Here is a 12,410-nt window from a genome sequence, read left to right on the forward strand (position 1 = left end):
TGAGTTAAGGCTCATCTAAAGAAACACGAGTTATGTGTAATATGAGTTTTTGAGTTTATTTCCTCTGTATAATATTAAAAGTTATTTAATATTAATTATTGTATGTTTACGTTTTGGTGAGTTATATCAATTGGCCCTTGAGTCATATGTGTTAATTATTTGGTTACTATTATAATAAATCATAACCATTATATATGTTGGTGCCTTATATGTCAATATGGTTTAATGAAGATTTCCTCTCAGAATTTGTACAATTAATCCAAACACCATGTCAGAGTAACTCCGATGCTAATGATCTCACAATCATTGTAATTGAAACTTTGATATCGAATGCATGTGTTGAGATAGGTTGAATGGCTAATGATCGCAACATCTAAGATCATTTTGTTACAACTGATATTATAGTGTCAAATTTCTAAGCCTGTACATTTTCTATGCCTATACATTACTAACTTCAAATGGGTAAAATGTAACGTTACACCTACCCTGCCGTGTTGCGACAGGTCTAAATACTAGTTATCATATTAAACAATAACTTTCATTTCCAATTCCACAACTTGCAAATCTTTGTAACCCCTTTTCTCTTATTTGACACCTGACTCATCTTGATTTCCAAACAAATCTTTTACAACTGACGCAAAGAATGAATTCTACTTTGGGTGAGGTATATGTGAATTACATACTCTATTGAAATTGAAGAACATATGGAAAGGTTGGAACATGTGGAAATGAGTACATAGAAAAAAAGGTATGAACAAGATGAGGCCAATAAAGATGTTGGTTGTTGGAATACGATTCACAATGATTAAAGCTACATGTTTGATAAACAAATAGTTATGTTTCATAAGGCTATGGTTTGTGATAAAATACATGTTTGATGTTTAGTTTCTTCAAAAACCAGCTTTTTCGACAAGTGTTGATTCCATATACAAATTGTCATGTCTGTAGCTTTTGGATTTCTTATAACTTACATGGCTTTCTAACTAGTGTATATGACTTTCAGATTAAACATTCCGTAGATACATTATAAAAAAATCAATAGTCAGATAAGAAAGAAAGCGTATTTTAAAGAACAAGATGTTCTTCTATTGTGACCATTTGTATCATTTAGATGTCTTAAAAAAGACCATGTGTTTTTTCCCATTATAGGAGTTAAACTATCACACTGATTCTGTTGAACTGTTGCAACCCTACATGAAAGGGTATGACGGATGGGTAGCCATGTTCAAAACGGTTTGGGACTAGGAACCGGTTCCTATATTCAAAACCCCCTTTTAAACCGGTTCCAGGCTCGAACCGGTTAGGGAACCGAACCGGTTCTCCCACCCTCGGACCCCTAACCTATCTAACCGGTTCTTACCGGTTCCTAACCCGGTTCCTGTACCGTAACCGGTTCCAACCGGTTACAGTGTAAAATTTTTTTTTTTTTTTCGTTTTTCGTTTGCGATTTATAGTCTTAAAAGTACAATGCTTTTAGGGTGTACTTCATAGAAATTCGTCAAATAAAATCTTTATGTGGTGGTAAGTGGTATCATGTTAAAATCTTGTTTTTATGGTTTCCCATCATAACCTTTTCAAGATAATTTGTTCATCAATCATCACAATCTGCGATTTAGATGATTTCGTAGATTAGCGTGAAAACGTCAGGGTTTTTTATGCTGAAAAAGTTATAGTGGAAATCTTAGTGAAATAATGTCATTAAAACATTTTATTGAAAAGTTTATGTATAGGTGTAATATTGACCTTTAGAAGTGTTACATTGATTTATCTAGAATACAGAATTGCAAATATATGTTTGTTCCTAAGGCTAAAATGCCACCATTAGTGATCGAGAGTCACTAGCTAATTGTTTCATAGTGACAATTATTCAAATCTAAAACTAGAAACAATTTTAGTGGAATATGTTAGAGAGATTATAATTTTTTACTAAATATCCATAGATATAAATAATTAAATTTATATTCATATTCTATATTCTTAAATCATTACAATAAGTATTCAAAAGATCAAACAAGTGAAAAGAAAACCATGATATATAGAACCAGAGGGATGGCTAATGCATAGTCCATCATTAATAGCTTGTAAAGATAAAATCAACTCAAACAAACATCAAAAATTGAAGAATTTCATAAAAAGAACATATGTAGTCGATGCAATGTCATACAAGTCGATGTATCTAACAAGGATCTTATTGAAATTTGAATAGCCAAGTAGCAGAAGAACCATGGCCGATGGGCGGTTCATCGTCATTCGAGCTCAATCGTCGATCATTTGAGCATACCATGTCTAATTAAACTAAACTAGTAGAAATTCTTAAGTCAATAAAGAGCTTATATGAATTTCAGTATACAAGGCACGTGTATTAAAGGATAGGTGATGCATGTTCATAATTAACCTTAAGATGGTCAAGTCGTCTTTAAGTGATCTAAATCATCTTTCATATTAGAAGATTAGAAGATATGTTAGGTCTTTGTGCATTCTGTTTGCAATATCTTCCGGAACCGGTTAGGAACCGGTTCCGGATGGTTCGGTTCCAGAACCGGTTCCGGTTCGGTTCCGGTTCCGGTTCCTACCCGCCCCCACTCAGAAATGCAGGAACCGGTCACGGATCATCGGGTTGAATCAGATAGGGTCCGGTTCCTACAAAAAACGGGTAGGAACCGGTTCGGGTCCACCGGTTCGGTTCCAGGAACCGGTTTCGTTGAACATCTCTACGGATGGGTATAACCGATGGTGTTTATAACTGAGTTACAATTATCATTAAGTATTTAGTAGGAACACCATTTGTAGTAACTACATTGTTACCAATGGTTTGTCCATTAACATCAATTTTAGTTATTGCCAAACATTAGTAACTATTTTACTACCAATATCAGTTGCAACTTGGTACTTCCAAGGGGGGCCTACCCCTAGAACCTCTATGTTCATTGATGCATGGAACAAGAATAATCTTAAGACAAACGTGTACTATCTCGTGACTTGTATCAATCCAGGGTTGGCCCAACAGTGGAGGCAACCCAAACAAGGGCTTTGGGCCATCTGTTTTCTAGGACCCCAAATTTTTTAAGAAAAAATCATCTGGTAGTTTAATTTTGCGTTGTGAGTTAGTACACGTTTTAGCCTCATGCCAATGGAAATAATAACAGTGTTCATAGGAAATTATATCTTTATCTTTGGGATGTGCCTATTAGTGAATAAGAATAAACTCAAATTAATTTTCAAATATTTAAATATATCCCTCTACAACAAAGATCCATAATCATCATTTCTATTTTATAGGCCTTAGCCTTGTATTCTTTTATACATGATAAACATATCTCTAGTTAATATTAACTTTGATTTTCAATCCATTACACTAATTCCTATAATTCCTAAGTGACTAATAGGAAAGCTACACTTATAGACCTGCAGCTTTTCCGCTTTCTTTGATTATCATATACAAAAAAGTCTTTTCCACTTTCCTATCAAATCTTTCTTTATTCTGGCACATAAATGAAGGGATCGAAGAGATTATGGCAGATCATGCTCACCAAAAAATGACCCGAAATTGGATCTTTGTCTTTTTGAGGTTGGTCCTTTTAATCGTAATAAAAGATATTTTCTGGTCTCTCGTTTCTTTTCTGAACAAATCGAATAACCTAATGGATCGAACTCTCCATGAGATTCATAGTTGCATTACTTACAACTTCCTTATTCGTAGACAAAGTGGACTCTACTTAACTTTCTTTCCTATCTTCTTAGAAAGAAGTAAATAGTGGATCTTCGACTAGCATTTCATGGAAATCATAGTTGGTATGGAAATTGTTATTATCACAATTTGTATTTGGTACCAATTACAATCTAGTAGCAATTTTAAGTGTCAAACGATCCAATTATATTTTTCTACACACACAAGCATATAAGATACCAAAAATAGCATTCTTTTGCTAGCCAGGACAATAACAAAACTAAGTAAAATAAAAAGAGGCCCCAATTTTTCTTCTTGTTTTAGACCTACAAAAAGATTGAGTCGACCCTATATCAATCTATATTCTTATATATGTCCCATTTAATCCATAAATAAATCTTCTATTACCTTATATAACTTAATTAAGCTAAAATCACAAACTACAACAGTACAACTTATTAAAAACCGCTTCTCTAAACAATATTATCATATTAGGTGTAGGTGTCTTTTGTAGGTTCAAAGTAGATTTTTCTACCACAAGATTCTTCAGAACAATTATTATCACAATCTAACACGTTGATAAGATGATAAAGACAACCCACATCACCACCACAAAAAGAATTACGTAAATGCTCTTTTTAATATTTCATTTTACGCATAGAAGAATTACAAAAACTAAAAAGATTACATAGGAAATGATCAAGAGTTAGGTGATAACATTCTAAAGATATTTATAATACATATGTGTACCGATGAAAACAAGAGGATGCCAAGAAACATGATCGGATTTTATATATGTTTATCTATTGATATTTTAGGCAAATGGTGCTATAAGTTAGAGGTGGGCAAACAAACCGGTTAACCGAATCGACCTGAAAACTAAACCAAAATCGAATAGGTTTGAAACCGATTATGTAGAAACCGGTTTGGAACCGATTGAAACCATAGGTTCGGAACCTGTTTGTAATTTTCTCCACCAAAACCGATTCCAAACCAGTTAACCGAACCGAAACTGGCCAAAACCAGTCAAAACCCGAACCGAAACCGATCGTGCTATGGTAAAGAAACCGGTTTCAACCCGAACCGAAACCAATCATAAACTGGTTTTGACCTTTGTTGACCAAACCGAACCGGTTTTAACCCAAACTAGTTTTGAGTTTTAAACCGGTTTGTGCACCTCTACTTTAAACGATTAGATTTTTGTTAATTGAAAGTTTAAATATCCAAATTTAAGTATCGTTTTGTCGTTTGGAGCACAATTTCGAGGTAAATTTTACGTCAATCGATCCGTATCATCTTTCCAATTAAAAACCTTAAAACATGAGTTTGAAATTTAGAAAAAACTTAGCATCTAACAAAGGTCCAATTAGAAAAAATAAGGCGAATGGTGAGACTGGTAGCAAGAATTTATTGAGCAGGGATTATTGTCAGCTAACTACAAAACTGTAAAATTTGTAAAATCTAATTTACCTTTTTTTATTATGTTTTAAATATAATGCTTTTTTTATTCTTTGATTTTACTTTTTTCTATTTGCTAATTTAACGAACCTACTTTTTGGGGTTTAGTTCCGACATTGTTATGAACCTAGCCGACACCAACTAAAATCGTGTCGACTCGCCATCACAACGTGCAGGTTTTACCAACGCGCGGTTGTACCGACCGAATAAATGTCATTTTTAAACACGTAAATTTATACTTTGGGTTTAATTTGGTATCGTAACGTACCAAACCGCTATCGACCAAATTGTAACATCACAAAAATTTTGGACAAATTTTGACAAATAATAAAGATAAGGAACTAAAAATATTCATGGTATAAATAATGGGCAAAATAAGACAAAGAATGAAAATAACTTATGTTATGGGAATGAAGTAAGGAGACTCCATCCCACATCGGAGGAAGAAAGAAATATAAAGCACTTTATAAGGAGAGAACATTCCATGGAAATGTTCTTATGTGGCCAACCACTCTCCCTAGTCCTAGCAGAGGGTGCGAAACACCCGATGGACACAGGCACGGATGAAGGGCGATGGGCGCAATGTGGCGCTTTGATGGCGCATACTCGCATCGCCGCGAGCCGCTTAAGAGCCGCCTTTGTATTTTTGGATGATGAGACGAAATCAAGATATGGCAAGTTACCAAAAGACCAGGGACTAAAAATGAACAGAATGGAAGTTTTGCATCTTCGCGATACGCGAAGAATCGTAGCAACAGGTGGCGACACGTGGCAAGCCTACGCGGTGACTCAGCGAAGCTAGTGCAGCTTCACGATACGCAAAGTTGCAGGAAAATTTCTATAAATAGGGCAGCCATGGGGAGGTTCTCACTCATCCTCACAAACTCCAAAACACATACATTACCTCGATAAACGTGCCACGATCCCGATATGTCGATATCTCGACAAGTTTTACCTCGAAATGCGTGCCGTAACTCTACCTAGTTACTCTCTCGACCTCCCTCCAAGTAGAAGTGCGGTCCAAGTAGAGCATAGACATTTCGTATAATAAGCCACACAAGGTAGGGGTTCTGTCCGATTATCATATTTTATAAATGGCTTAGACCCTAATCAGGGATATAGCCCATACCTTGATCATATAATAAAGTGAAAAATAGATTTTTATAAGTCGAGATTATAAATGAAATATTATGTCTTTATTTTAAAGATTTTTATTTCTTATGATAAAAGAAATGTGAAATGTACGTTTCTTCTTGAAGAAGAAACGTAGTTTATAAATGATTAACAAAAGTAAGGACTAGAGGTCCTTATATTTATAAAGAAATAAAATGTCAAGGTAAAGGTTATGCAATTGGACTAAATGTCTGAATCTAGATCGTTGATCTAGTACTTATAAAATGTTATTCTCGTACTATAGGTCCGAGGTAACGAGACAAATTGGTGAGAAACACCAACAAAAAAGAAAGGTGAATACGTCCAACTTTTTATAAAACAAGTCTTGAATGTTTGCATGGGATTATATATCCCTAAAACTTTATAAACAAAAGTAATGCTGGATTTCAGGCTGTTGTATACGTTTGTCTGGATCCTTACATATGTAGGTAGATGGGCACCACACTTGCTAATGCCTCCGCCACGTTGGGCCGGACCTAAGTAATGTCCGAGAGGGGATTATCTCGTGTATATTGATAGTTGTTAAGACCTCGATGCTGCGGTATCGCTGAGAGGTTTCAAGTATAACTAGAGGTTTATAATAGTAAATTTAACTTGGATGTTTCCTATGCCACAATGGGCCGGGTCATAAGATACCCGAGGGGATAACTAAGTAACTTAAATATTTTGTATCAGCGTGTTCACCAGCATGTGTTGCTGACGTATTTTATAACTGTTTTACAGGTAATGGAGAATAGGTGTTTGGAGAAGATGGATAGCCGTTAGACGATCTGATGGCTCAATGGATGTTTTATTATTAAAATAATGTGAAACATGGTTTTGTAATCCAAACACTTTTGTACAAATTAACGGGTGTTTTAAAGTCCCATCTTTTAAATATAATAATATTTTATTAAAGTCTTCCGCTTTACAACCTTAAACTCTGATATATTTACAAAACAGGTACCAACGTTGGGTCACACGCCCAGGCGGTGTGACATAAATTGGTCTCTTTTATCATAAGCTATACGCCTATAAGATTGCCGATAACGCTTTACGCTTTTACATATTAAATTCTTGAATTTAGTATCAAAATCGTAACATACTCAACCGACACCGACTGAATTCGTGATAACCGTTCATATAATATTACAATTTAAAAAAACAAATATTTAGTTAAATTTAGTTCGGTTGTGATGTGACCAACGGTTTATTATGAAACCAACCCGAATCCTAAAAAGAGTTTGATTCTTTCTTTCTGGAACATACATTAAGAGCCGTGATGATCGGGGACTACTGCGTACAATATATATAAATTGATCCACAAAACAAGCATCCATAAATAAATATATTCATTTTCATTTCTTTCTCAAAAACCAAAATCCTTCAGGTGATTACTCTGTTTTTTTTCTTTCTTTTACGTTCATCATTTGTTCTTTTCGATCGTTTCTAGATCTATTGCATTTGGGTTTTCGTTTTATTTTGATGTTAAACCGACTCATAATTATGAAGAAATTAAGATGATCGTGTTATTTGGTTATAATAATAATAATAATAATAATTATTATTATTATTATTATTATTGGCGTTTGGTAGTTTTTATTGATTAAATACACAGATCAATAAACAGAATCTTCTTCTCCTAATCTGATTATTATTTTGATCTTCAATTATAATTATCAAAATATGTTTGCAGAACTTGAGAAATCTGATTTTTGTGAATCCATTTTTTTTTTGTTGATGATTTATTCTGAGGCTCTTTCTTTCGTTTTTCTATTATTATTATTATTATTATTATTATTAATATTATTATTATTGTTTTATGATTTTAACCGATTCAAACCAAAATGTGAATTTTTAACCCTTTGCATCACTGTGGTTTTATTTTTTAACCAGTATCTTCCGTGTACACATGTAACTTGTGTTTCTTGCAATTTCGGACCAAATGACTAACATCATTAGAATATTTGTGTTAATTTGTTGAATTGACCGAAATACCCTTAGTTGATATTAAAATAAGAAAATTTAGCATTACAAAAAACGTCATGCTATAGCTACACCACCACTATCTGATTTTATTACAAATGGTTGTCCACAAAACACTTGGACGGCCGTTTTGATCAAAAAGATCAAACTTTGAAAATTGTTGGTTAGAACAACCGTTTGAACAATATTCGAAAGTCCGTTCTGGCCATAAATGGTTAAACTTTGAAAATATTTGGTCAAAATGGCCGTCCGACCTCTGTCTTGACGGTCGCTTGAAACTTTGATGTTTGAAACTTCATTTAATTTCCATTTAAGTTTCTGTTTTTCATGATTATGTTTCAATCAATACTCCCATTTTGATATAAAGATTTCATATTCATCAATCTCATTAACATGTTTACTTCTCCATGTTTTACCGTCTTAATATCTATGGTATTGATGGTTAAACTAATGATTTCAGGTAGTTTTGTTACTTGTTGCAATGGCGGACGCTCACGATACCGACAAGAACATCGCAATATGGAAAATCAAGAAACTTATCAAGGCACTAGAAGCTGCTCGTGGTAACGGTACCAGCATGATTTCTCTTATTATGCCACCACGAGATCAAATATCCAGGGTTACAAAAATGCTTGGTGACGAGTTTGGAACCGCTTCAAACATAAAAAGCAGAGTGAACCGGCAATCTGTTTTGGGTGCAATCACATCAGCACAACAAAGACTCAAGCTTTACAACAAAGTTCCTCCAAACGGGCTCGTTCTTTACACTGGAACCATTGTAACCGATGAAGGAAAGGAGAAGAAGGTCACTATTGACTTGGAACCCTTTCGGCCCATTAACGCATCGCTATATCTTTGTGACAACAAGTTCCACATAGAAGCTTTGAATGAGTTATTAGAGTCTGATGACAAGTTCGGTTTTATTATTATGGATGGTAACGGGACTCTGTTTGGAACTTTAAGTGGTAACACTCGAGAAGTGCTTCACAAATTCAGTGTTGACCTTCCAAAGAAACATGGAAGAGGCGGTCAATCCGCGTTAAGATTTGCTCGTTTACGTATGGAAAAAAGACACAACTATGTGAGGAAGACTGCAGAGCTGGCAACACAATTTTACATCAATCCAGCAACTAGTCAACCTAACGTTTCGGGACTCATACTTGCAGGGTCTGCAGACTTCAAAACCGAGCTTAGTCAATCTGACATGTTTGACCCGCGCCTCCAAGCGAAAATCTTGAACGTGGTTGATGTTTCTTACGGTGGTGAAAACGGGTTTAATCAAGCAATCGAGTTATCAGCTGAAATTCTTGCGAACGTTAAGTTTATTCAAGAAAAACGCTTGATCGGTAAGTATTTTGAGGAAATCAGTCAAGAAACCGGGAAATATGTGTATGGCGTCGATGACACGTTAAAGGGTCTTGAAATGGGCGCAGTTGATATACTTATAGTTTGGGAGAATCTTGATATGAATAGGTATACTTTAAAGAATGTGACAACGGGTGAAGTGATTATTAAACATTTAAACAAGGAACAAGACAGTGATCAGAAAAACTTTCGGGATTCAAGTACAAATGCTGAGCTGGAAGTTCAAGAAAAGATGTCATTGCTTGAATGGTTTGCTAATGAATACCGAAAGTTCGGTTGCACACTTGAGTTTGTTACTAATAAGTCACAAGAGGGGTCTCAGTTTTGCAGAGGGTTTGGTGGAATTGGTGGAATCCTTCGTTACCAGCTAGATATCAGGTCTTTTGATGATCTGTCTGATGATGATCTTTATGATGATTCTGAATAGCAATCAATCATCCTCCATATGCTGGTGCAAGGTAGATTCCTGCACCAGGCCCGAGCTCTCGAAGATGCTGCTGGTGGTCTTGTATTCTCACTTTGTGGACTTCGTGTTGAGGTGCGTATATGAACATCGTCATCCTTTCATGTAGGTGTAAACAAGCCGAGACCGAGCTATTAAAAGTTACGAGAGCTTGAGCTCGGCATCCTAGTATTTTCTCGAGCTCGAGCTCGGCTCATCTATTATTTATTAATTATTTCTTATGCATTTGAAAAAAATATATATATGTAACATAATATGTATTATTTAGTTGTTTTATCATAATATTATGTATATTATAATCATCATAATGTATTTTAAATATTCAATAAAATTTACATAAATATTAAGCTCGTTTAGACTCGCGGGCCAGTTCGAGCTTGATAAGTGAAGCTCGTGCTCGTTTATTAAACAAGCTTATCTTTAGGCTCGAGCTCGTTTAAGCTTGGCTCAAATTGAGCTTTTAACGAGCTGATCTCGACTAGCTCACAAGCGGTCTGGCTTGTTTACATCTAGGCTTGTAAACGAACCAAGCGAACACGAATGGAGCATGTTCATGTTCGTTTGTTGAACTTCAGTTGTACAATGATCGGACATGAATAATTAAACAAACAGGGTGTTAGTGTTCGTGTCCATTCGTAAAGAAAATGAGTGTGCTCGTGTCCTTTAGGTTCGTTCATTGACAGTATAATTGAACGGTTCACAAACATAAACGAACAAACACAACTGAACGTAGAACGGACGAACATAACTGAATGTGGATGAGCGAACACAACTGTGCCAAAACCAATTAAAATTAAATGTTAACAACAATGCCTTGAGCCAAAAAAGATAATAAAACTAGACTAAATTATAAATTTATAATGAGCCTAAAATTTTTTAAATGAATTATTAACGAACAATACATAAACGAATGAACTTCAACAGACACAAACAAAAGAAGATAAAAGAATTTAAATGAACGAACATAAGAGAATGTTCATGAACATAAATGAACGAACGAGACATTTGTTAATGTCCGTTCGTTCAACTAAATGAACAAAAATTTTTGTTCATGATCATTCATTTATTTAAATAAACGAAAACATCCAGTTCATTTACAGGCCTATTTACACCACTGTTTTCATCTTTGTGTTGCGCCATTCTGTAATATATTTTGGTTTCATTTTATCGGTTTATCCTATGTTAAGTTTTCTGTAAAATAGATAAAACACCAGTTTAACCATAATGTAGATCACTCTGTTATAATTTATAACAAATTAACATAATGATTTGTGTGACAGCTTTTGGGGAAGAGTTATCTAAACCGAAGAGGTGTCGCTCCTGTTTGTCTGTGGAACTGCAAAGCCATGCTGGACTCGTTTTAGCTCCATTTCAAACGGTTATCATAAATAAAGCCTAAGGATGCATCTTCAGACCACCTTTTCATGACTGTCTGAAAGACTACTTGATGTGGTCATGAAGAAGGTTTGACTTATGCATGCCTTTGGCTAATAATAATGTTATGCAGACATGAGACATATGATATTAAGTTTATTATGTTTTGTTGATAATAAATTTGCTACACGGTCATATCGTGTAGAGAACCTAAATACGAATCGACTTATGTACTTTCTAAGTACGTGGATTTTAATGCTATCTTCTGTTTATGAAGTGTTGTGGTCATGTTAGCTAATATCTTTTTGGTTGATGGTGATTTTGTACTTGTTTCTTTTGTTTTGAGTGTAATGTATGGGGGCATAGTGTCTTGTTGATCAGTTGATATTATAGATGCACCACAAGACTGGTCCCTGACTTGGTTTAAAACAAGCGCGTAGAAGGTGCAAGACGATCAAGCTCTTGGGTAAATCGCTTCACCATATTCTCATGTGCTCATAGTTTTAGAGTAAATTTATGCAATACAAAAGTGAAAGAAGGAAAAGGTTTGTGTTGAGTCGGATAAGGAGACTAAGGGTCGATGATACGAACCCGTATTCTCTACTGGTTTGCATTAGGGCCAGATTCAAGGAAGCTGAAGAGTTCAAGGGAGATAAATGGGTGGGATACTAAAGGTCTAAGTAACCGCAACATTATTAATGCAGCTAGGCCTATTTATATGTTCATGTATTAGTTTATGTATCATCCATGTTTTAAAAATATAAAAATATTAGGGTTTGTTAACCTTGAATTTGGAGAATTGCCATCTCGGATCGGCTAACCGGAGACTAGCCCATCTCGAATCGGGTCAACTATCCTTGTTCTTGTTTATTTTAATCAATCTAATTTTGGGTTTCTATCATTTGGTTCCATTGCCGGGAAACACGATGGTGCAGACCCGGAATA

General features: G+C 35.0%; 1 pseudogene; it reads left to right on the forward strand.

Annotated features, from left to right (window-relative positions):
- The first annotated feature begins 8,705 nt into the window (after positions 1-8,705).
- On the forward strand, positions 8,706-10,113 carry LOC143537046 (eukaryotic peptide chain release factor subunit 1-3 pseudogene; annotated as a pseudogene).
- The last annotated feature ends 2,297 nt before the right edge of the window (positions 10,114-12,410 follow it).

This window comes from Bidens hawaiensis, unplaced genomic scaffold (assembly GCF_021521415.1).
Source record: "Bidens hawaiensis isolate Kalapana, Puna unplaced genomic scaffold, B.hawaiensis_p1.1 tig00011078_1, whole genome shotgun sequence".
Taxonomy (NCBI): domain Eukaryota; kingdom Viridiplantae; phylum Streptophyta; class Magnoliopsida; order Asterales; family Asteraceae; genus Bidens; species Bidens hawaiensis.